General features: G+C 35.8%; 1 protein-coding gene across 1 annotated transcript in view; it reads left to right on the top strand.

Moving 5' to 3' along the window:
• Window positions 1-225: 225 nt before the first annotated feature.
• Window positions 226-10321, top strand: part of Pez (protein tyrosine phosphatase non-receptor pez) — a 350703-nt gene continuing 340607 nt past the window's right edge. The window contains exon 1 of the mRNA XM_090400358.1: window positions 226-392. The gene's annotated coding sequence lies outside the window, so the exon portion shown is untranslated. The remainder of the gene's footprint in view (window positions 393-10321) is intronic.

Here is a 10321-nt window from a genome sequence, read left to right as displayed (position 1 = left end):
AATGAGTGGAATAGATTGCTAGAATCAGTTGTGCATGGCAAAATTTCCAGGTAATTGATAATTGTCGATTAATATATTTTTTTTCTTTTTTTTTCCCACGCGGACTCCAAGGAGTCCGTATAATAATATATAAGATTTTTATAAACTGCTGTCATATCCCCTGCGTGGCAGCACTGTCTATTTTTGCATCTTCAATGAATTACGCTGTGAATAATGTGTGTTTATGGCATGACTCGAGCCGTGTGAAAGAATTTCGATAAAATGTGTGCTTCACTATCTGTATCTGCGATTGCAGTATACAGATTTTTAAACATTAGTCATTCAAGATTGGTGGATAGAAATGTATAGTTGTTATTTTTTTTTATCACTTCATATGATTGCAGGTTGCTGTGGTAAGTATATATTTATTGAAAATTGTTTGAACATGCGAAGTTTCTATCGAATGTTTCAAATAGCATCGTTATTTGTTTATCTGTAGAATAAGAAAAAAATGATTACGTATGAAATTGTTTAAAAGAGGGTGCGTGTTGTATCTGTTAAGGGGAACAAATGTTAGCTACCTAGTGTTAATACTAGGCGGTTATTTTTAATGACACCTTTAACATCTTTCTGAAATTTTGAATATTGAAATGTATTACATTTAAAACAAAAGTTTATGCTTTTATTTCACACTTAAGTTAACTCGATCTCTCTCTCTCTCTCCTCTTCCTCTCAGAACTCCTCCCACACCACTTGCTTATCTTATGGCATCATGTAATGACAACCTTCACTGAAACATAATAATAACAAAGTGTGAATATGGGAGAAGGGGGGGTGGACAGCACTCATTGAATTTTACAACTAGAGCCTAGTTTATACTTGCGTGCAATATAGATATACTTAACACATGATGTTTGCTCATAATTAGTTATTCATATTTGACATCATTGGTTGCCGTATGGTCAATCTTACACCTCATAGGGATTTGGGAATAAAGCCTTGCTAATAGAAGTCATAGGATTTGTCTTACTAATTATTGAATGTTTTTACTCTACTCAAATACCAACATTCAATTATTAGTAGGACAAATTTAAAATTGTAATGACAGTACAGTTACCTTATTTATTTATTTATTTATTGTATGGATATGGAGAGGTTTAATTAAAATTTAAAACAATCTTAGAGAACAGAATATATAAAATAGAAGAGGAAACGAGTACACAGTAAGTCATCATTTGTATCATAAATTTATGTCCAAATTCATCAGCCACTCAACTGCCTTTGTTGATATAGTAGTATCAAAATCAGATCAGTAGTTCTGATGGGCTGCCAGGAAAGGCTCGTAAGCTGCATTCATATATAATGTTGGTCATTGTTTGAATTGCTCTATGGTAACAAGCCAGAGTTGGATTGATGCCCCAGGAGTGCAAGCATGCCGCATTCCTGCCTTGTCCAGTTCAAAGATGGTTAAGTGTCCGTCAAGCACGACGAGGGAGACCAAAGTCAGATGGTTTGACTGATTGGATCCTTTATAACGTCTTTGTTGAACAGTGTTGACATATTGTCCCACTCTTCTTTCCAAGCACTGGAAATATTAAATCCCTTGTTGATCAGACATTCTGCAGTTTCCAAGGAGGGACATCACGAGCTGAATCCATCATGTTCTGCCACTTCAAGATCAGTGTAGATTGGAAGTTGGGGATTGTTCATGATTTTTATGTATTCTCTTTGAAGGAAGTGCTTCCTGCATAGATGTGGTTGCTCAATATTGTTTAAAACTGGGAGCCAGCATAGTGAGGTCAGTTTGATTCTTCCTGTCACACTTTTCATACTAGTGTTAAGTTGGGTATTCAATTTTTGAGGTGTGTGTGTTATTCAGCCATACAGGTATAAAATATTTGGCAGAGGTATAGACCAAGCTGATAGTTGCAGTCCAGAGCACCTCTGATGGGGTCCCCACTATGTGCCAGCAAGCTTCTGTATGATATTGTTGTTAGATGACAGTTTAGCAGCAAATGTTGTGAGATGCTGATGGAATGTCAGTGTTATCCCCAGATATTTACAGTTTGGGTTGTACTTTAGTATTTGCCTGTTCATCCCAATAGAACTATGAACTAAAGTCTTCTAATTTGGCGCTGTCTATTAGATAAAGAGAAGTTTTCAAGTATTAAGTTTATTTTAAAATGACTGTCTCCCAGATTTTTGATAAATTAATACAGCCATACTTGTTGAGGTTAAGGGAATGTTGCATTGCTAGTGCGAATTCCAGAAACAGGCTGACTTGTGACAACTTTCATGTTGGTTTTCTTCCGTCTAATCATGTGAAGAGTATGTAAACTATCTGCAGTCCCAACTGGCTGTAACAATGGTGATGAACATATTTTTTATGTTCTCCAAGGTATACATGCCAACAAATCTTCCTGTTTGTCCATGGTAAGCCAGTTCACAAGTAGAGGGTGCTTCATACACTCCTGGATCAGATAAAGGATGGAGTTTGTTCTTAGGTGAACAGATGAGGGGGTACTAGTTTGATTTATGATTTTAATGTGGTATGAAGCTTATATTTATTAAGTACTCTGCCCATCTTTTCAGATATGCCTTGAATATAAGTGATGGTAACAATTTTGCTGTAATCTTGTATATTAGGGTAGTTCAGCTTTTGAGTGGTCAATTGTTTGGTGTTCTGCCTTGTTGAGGACTGTTTCTATGTGGCCACTGAGGGTAGTCTGTTGGTTTCAGACTGGAGTGTTTTGCAAATATTGGAATATTCCTATGTTAACATGTCTATAATTCCTAATTATAATGTCACAGGTGTCTCTCAAGAGTAAATTACAATAACCATAAGTTCTCCATTCATACATATGTAGCAGTATGAAGTGCAGCATTTACGTTTATTCATTATGTTCACATAAAATTAATATCTCAGTGATTTATCTTCCAAAAAAGTACTGTTATCATTATAACTAAATGTGTTATAATGTTTTTGTATATTTTTTTAAATTTATATTTATATGCTGGCCTTGTTGGCTGAGTGGTTAGCATATCCGCTCTCCGGCCAAGGGACTGTGAGTTCGGGTCCCGCTGTGGGCATGGATGTTTGTGTTTGTCTGTGAAAATACTTGTGGTGGCGGAGGGCAGTAGATACCATTGGTGTAGTTGCTGAATTGAGTGGTGAAGACAGAATTGTAGAGAAAAGCCCTCCCTCAATGAGTCTTTGGACTCCCTGCAGGTGTCACTTAATAATAATAATAATAATAATAGGGTAGGAAGGGATTGGGAGGGGCATTTAGTATTTTATCTTTTATTAAGATTTTTGGGATTATAACCATTGGCTAAAAATGTGTTGGCAAAGGTGAGTTTATTTGCAAAAGCACCTTATTGGAACAAATAGCCCTGACTTGTGTTAGTGTTTTAAGGGTACTGTATTGTCAAATCATGGATTGACACTAATGGAATCATTCAACCTAGATCTTGATTATCCTTTGGGATCTTTTTACCTGGCCTCAGATATCATTTGCATTTGTACTATATGATTTTACCATTGATGCTATCTGTTTACTATATTAATTTTTTTCAGAACTGGGATTTCTGTGATCTTTGATCAACTGTTTTATTTCTAATAACCCAACTCTTAGATCCACTAGTTAAAATTAGTTTGAATGCTATCTTATATACTTTGTTGGCTAATTTTTCTCTTACCCTATGTAAATTTATTTTACCTTGCTCTCCACCATACCAAAATATACTGCCTTTGCCTATTTTCAAGCATAATTTGCTATGTTTGTTAAAAATTGTTCTTAAATATCTGAAATATTTTGCTTTATGGATTCTTCATTGAGAATTCAGTTGAAATTTCTTTCCTTTCTATTTTCTTTTTCCTTTCTGTTTTTTTTTTTTTAATTATGTAGTTATTATTATTATTATCGAGGCCTCCATGGATTCAAAAGACTCATCGTGGGAGGTCATTTTTAAGAAACATGAAGTTTATCATTCCACTCCTTGAACTCATTGACCGTTCTTGCTCTAACCACGCTTTCAGGCAATGCATTCCACAGTTCAACCGCCCTCCACACAAAGAAACCACTCCTCACCCTCTTCCAAGTGAAAGAACTCCCGAAAGTAACTGGCTCTCAACAGTTTAAAAGTCTATCATATCACCTCACCTTCTTCTATACACCAAACTCTACAGTCCATATTCCCTCGGTCGATCCTCATAACTGACATTGTACAATCCTGAAACCATCTTTGTTATCCACCTCTGTACCCTTTCCACAGTTAATTTATCTCCTTCAAAATCCTGGGGACCAAATCTGAGAACAGTGGTCTGATCAGGGTCTTATACAGTGTTGCTTAAATAGCAGAATTGTAAGACTGGAAGCTGAAAGCCTCCATTCTTCTTTGATAGTTGAAGAAAGTAGTTTTTAACTTCTTGGTATTGGCTGGACCAAAAAAATTGCTCAGGTTTACTATATAGTTGCTTTTCTTCAGCTTTTGTGATGTCTGTAATATTTAAGTTTTAGAAGAAAAGGAAAGTGAGCCTACTTTCTATCTTCTAAGGTTTTAAACTTTTTGCACATAAGGTCTTGAACTGGTAATATTGCGCAAGAGAAGGAAATTCTGAGTATACTGAGGGGTTCTTTCGTAGGAATTAGTCCAAAAGGAATGCCTCCAAGATCCCACTTTCCAAAAACTATTTTATCTTGTCTTCATTAGTAATTAATCCACTGATCTTGCTGATGTTTTCCAATGTACCAAAAAAGATTTATATGGGATCATTATCCTTCAAAATGCCCACTACATCATTGGCATATGCTAATACAGTGGGTGATTGGTTAACAAACAATTCGGACTGTGAAAAAATCAGACAACGAACACTTTTGCGAAAGATTTTTATGTTCGGATAACGAACACCTCGCAGAACAAACACAAGAAGAAGTGACGCTGTATGTAAGATTTGTAGAACTGTATTTTACTGCAATCTATGAACGGTTTCTGGAACGAGACTTTGACATTTGTATACATAACCTTTTTGTCTGCTAGTTGATTTCTGTTCTCTGAATTTTTGTAAGTGCTTTTCTGAACTTTTTATTTAAAAAAAAAACTGATAATATTATGGGTGAAGTGTCAAGAACTGTGCTCACCACAGAAACCAAGCAAGAGATAATAGCCAAGGTAGAGAGTGGGCAGAAGATGTCTGATGTTGCTAGGCAGTATGGCTTGAGCAGGTCTACAGTAGGCACAATCTTAGCTAAGAAAGATATAATCAAGAAGACTCAAGCAGCTAAGGGAGTAACGAAAATCACATCTGAGAAAAACAAAGATGTGCCATCCATGAAAAAATGGAGAGATTGCTTTTAGCTTGGATAAAATACAGGGAAATGAAAAGAGATGTAACTAGTATGACTATCATTCAAGAGAAGGCTAGAGAAATTTTTGAAGAACTGAAGAAACAAACTCCACATTCGTCACATGAGGAGATAGAATTCAAGGCTACCACTGGATGGTTTGCAAAGTTTAGAAGGAGATCTGGCATTAAACATGTGGTAATGCATGGTGAGTCTGCTAGTGCAGATAAAGAAGAAACTGAGAAGTTCTGTCTCAAATTTCAAGAATTCATTAAAAAAGCAGGATATTGTCCACAGCAAATTTTCAATTGTAATGAAATTGGTTTATTTTGGAAGTGTATACCGAACCGTACCTACATTACGAAAGATGAGAAAACTATTCCTGGGGAAAAAACCATGAAAGACCGATTGATGTTACTTTTGGGAGCTAACGCTAGTGGTAATATGAAACTTAAATTGCTTCTTGTCTATCACTCTGAGAACCCTAGAGCATGCAACAAAAATTCCATAATTAAAGAAAGACTGCAGGCGTAGGCTTCTGTGGCTAATTGGTTCAAAAGGCATATTTCTGCGATTACACCACATTTTTTTTATTATTCAGTTATACAACATACTGAAATAATAGTTTCCGACAAGTTTCGTAAATCATAGGATTTACATATTCAGGGGTAAATAGTATAACTTTAAGTTTAAACAAGAGAAATTAATAAATACAAATCATAACCATCTGGCTATTCATAAACTCAAATAACAGTATGCAGATATAAAACGTTATTGACGTTGAACAATACTGGATGATGTCACTTGTTCTCGTTCATACAGTCAGAGCTCAGATTGAGGTAGATTTTTTATTAGAGCTGACCACACTTGATGGAGAATTAAACCTTGATTTTTATTGCATTGGGTTGGGTTTTTCAGCATATTAGCAGCTTCTTTAAATTTTCTAATGTAGCAGTTGTTTTCTATGTATGACATCATCATTTTTTGCCAGAGTACATCGTGTCCAGTGGAAGTGGTATGGAAAGCAAGATCTGTTTTTGTTCTCTTTTGTATTGTATGTCTTTTTGGTGTTCAGCCATGCGTATTTCTCCAGATCTGTCCTACGTAGCAAATCCCGCAAGAGCAATGGATTTTGTAGACTCCTGGTTTTTAAGAGGATGATGAGGTGGTTTTGGTGGGTGTGGAAATCTTGAGATTTTTTCCATAGGAAGGAAGGCTACTTTTACATTGTGTTTGTTCATTAATTTGGCTATTTTATCTGTAACATTTTTGATATAAGGAAGCGAGATTGCATTTTTGTAATCCTGTTTTATTGTGTTGTTAGTTGGAGGGATTTTAAGGATTCTCTTGATGGTTTTTGTTTCATACCCATTCTGTTGGAGAATTTTTGTTAAGTATTTTAGTTTTTCATTACATCTTTCTTTTGTGCTGGAGATATTGTATGCTCTGTCTCGAAGAATTTTAATTAAGCTTATTTTTTGTGAAGGATGGTGGTGTGAGGTTGCATTTAGAAATCTTCCTGTATCGGTCGGCTTCCTACCAATACAGGAAGATTTACCTTACTGAGAAGGAGGCTTCTATTAGAAGTTAATAAAGAAAATTAACTCTCCTTCTCGGTATATAGGAAGCCGACCAACACAAGAAGATTTCTAAATGCAGCCTTACACCACCATCCTTCACAAAAAAATAAGCTTAATTAAAACTCTTCGAGATAGGGCATACAATATCTCCAGCACACAAGAAACACAAGATTTCTACAAGAAAGATGTAATGAAGAACTAAAATACTTAACACAAATCCTCCAACAGAATGGGTATGAAACAAAAACATCAAGAGAATCCTTAAAATCCCTCCAACTAACAACACAATAAAACAGGATTACAAAAACGCAATCTCGCTTCCTTATATCAAAAATGTTACAGATAAGCTAGCCAAATTAATGAACAAACACAACGTAAAAGTAGCCTTCCTTCCTATAGAAAAAATCTCAAGATTCCCACACCCACCAAAACCACCTCATCATCCTCTTAAAAACCAGGAGTCTACAAAATCCATTGCTCTTGCAGGATTTGCTACGTAGGACAGATCTAGAGAAATATGCATGGCTGAACACCAAAAAGACATACAATACAAAAGAGAACAAAAAACGGGTCTTGCTTTCCATACCACTTCTACTGGACACGATGTACTCTGGCAAAAAACGCCGATGTCATACATAGAAAATAACTGCCATAAGAAAATTTAAAGAAGCTGCTAATATGCTGAAAAACCCAACCCAATGCAATAAAAATCAAGGTTTAATTCTCCATCAAGTGTGGTCAGCTCTAATAAAAAATCTACCTCAATCTGAGCTCGGACTGTATGAATGAGAACAAGTGACATCATCCAGTATTGTTCAATGTCAATAACGTTTTATATCTGCATTCTGTTATTTGAGTTTATGAATAGCCAGATGGTTATGATTTGTATTAATTTCTCTTGTTTAAACTTTAAGTTATACTATTTACCCCTGAAGATGTAAATTCTATGATTTAAGAAACTTGTCGGGAATTATAATTTCAGTATGTTGTATAACTGAATAATAAAAAAAAATGTGGTGTAATCACCGAAATATGTCTTTTTTTAAAGAAAGACTGCCAGTGATGTGGAGATCGAATGAAAGGGCATGGGTCGCGCTGGTTCTTTTCAAAGAATGGCTGTTTAAAGTTTGTGCCTCGAGCATCAAGGATTACCTTCAGACCAATGAATTGCCATTGAAGGCACTGTTGCTATTGGACAATGCACCAGGACACCCAAAAGACCTTGAAGATAATTTGCTGGAAGACTTTCCCTGGCTGACAGTTCAGTTTCTCCAAATGCCACCGCGTTGATTCAGCCAATCGATCAGGAGGATATTGTGGGTTTCAAGAAATTGTACACTCGCGTGCTTTTTCGTCGGTGTTTTGAAGCATGCCAGTTCTCCTCAACGACGACATTAAAACGTTTTGAAAAGAAAAATATGATATTCTTGAAGCTATCTGGCTCATTGGTCAGAAGTCACTCAATGACCGTTGACTTCTGCTTGGCGAAAGCTGTGTACATCCTGCATTCAGGAAGACGGAGATGATGTCCCAGAAATTATGGATGAAATTGTGACAACTGCTAGAGATCTGGAATTGGAGATGAATAAAGATGAGATTGAAGAGCTCATAATGTAACATGAAAATGATCTGACAACAGACGAACTCCAAGAACTCTTGAATGAAGAACACCAAGAAACTCAGCGAGATGTGTTTTCTTCTGAAAAAAGAGGAAGACGAAAGAGGACCAATGCCGACATCTGCTATTAATGATCTTTTGAAGAAGTGGGAGGATGCCAGAACAATGGTCTTAGAATGGCACCCAAACTAGGCTTGGGGATCTCTACAACGACAGTGCTATTAATCACTTCTGAAAATCGTGAAGAAGAGAGAAAGGCAATTGACATTAGACAGATTCTTTAACGCCCCACAAACGGGGGAAAAAAAACACGACTGATGAAAATGCAAGACTGTGTATGTATGTATTATTGTTATTATAAATAAACATAGTAAGAAATTATATAATTATTTATTTTTTTGGGTCTCCAGAACGAATTAATCGAATTCCCATAAAAATCTATGGTAAATCGATGATCGGTTAACAAATAATTTGGGTAGCGAACATCGTCTTTGAACGGATTATGTTCATTAACCGATCATTCTCTGTACCTTATTTTCCTTCATAGTTGAAGGAACTGTTATTCCTGACTTCTTATAAGAAAGGTTCAAGAATCAATGGACTAAGAGGGCAACCTTGCTTGACTCCTTTTCAAATTTTGACCAGGTCTAACAGGAACCCATTAACCAGAAGGCAGGTAGTTGAATTGACATAGGCTCCTTTGATAACCTATAGCAGCATTTTACCCACATCAATTTGTGGGATATAGAACAGAAAGGGATGTCAGACATTATCAAATGTATGAGTAAGGTCTACGGATAGCACTGCCATCGACTGCTTTTTCGTATTAACTAAGTGGATAAGATCACGTAGCAGAAACTATGTACGTATGCCAAATTTGTTATAGCAGGTATTATTTAGTTTTTAACTGAAGTCCTGAAGATTTGTAATGGATTTATTTAGGAACATAACATCATCTGCATAAAGTAAAGAGTTGAGTTTACTGCCACTTTCTTTCATAATGTATGATCCATATATATTTGATGAATAACACTGGAGATGGCATCCCCCCCCCCCCCCCAGTCTTAAACCTGATTTTACATTAAACTATTTTCTTGTACCTTCAATTCCATCTTGTGGCTTAGATCTTAAGTAGGCTGTATATTGCTCAGTATACTGTCATTTATACCATATAATCATAACATTTTGAACAGCTTTCTCTTGACTTAATTGCATGTCTTTTCCAAATCAACAAATTTACAGATCGTAGTATTCCTATAAAATTATTCTATTCGGGCAGAGAAGACAATATACATAGAGAAGGTGTTACCATTTTAGTGAATAATAGTCTACAAAATGCAGTCATGGCCATAGAACCATATGGCCCAAGAATGATAGCTATCAGATTTAAAGGTAAAGAAAAAAATGTTCACTTTACAATAATTCAAATCTATGCCCCCGACCAGTCACATGAAGATGAAGAAATCAATACCTTTTATGATAAGTTGCAAGATCTAATAGACGAGACCAATAAGAAAGATATATTAATAGTGATGAGAGATTTTAATGCCAAAATTGGGAAGTTCACCCCAGGCATGGAGGATGCGATGGGCAGGTTCGGAGTTGATAACAGAAATGAAAGAGGAGAAATAATATTAGAATTTTGTAAAGCAAATAATCTGTTTATCTGTAATACCTTTTTTTTCCCATAGACCTTCCCACAAATACACAAGGCCCTCACCAGATGGTACAATAAAGAACTGTATTGATTACATTCTAATCAAATGCAATTGGAAATCATCAGTGCAAAATGTTAGAAC

The sequence above is a fragment of the Typopeltis vanoorti genome, chromosome 11 (assembly GCF_054136105.1).
Source record: "Typopeltis vanoorti isolate ZY-2024b chromosome 11, IOZ_Tvanoo_1.0, whole genome shotgun sequence".
Classification (NCBI taxonomy): domain Eukaryota; kingdom Metazoa; phylum Arthropoda; class Arachnida; order Uropygi; family Thelyphonidae; genus Typopeltis; species Typopeltis vanoorti.
This window is presented reverse-complemented; position numbering and strand designations above follow the sequence as displayed.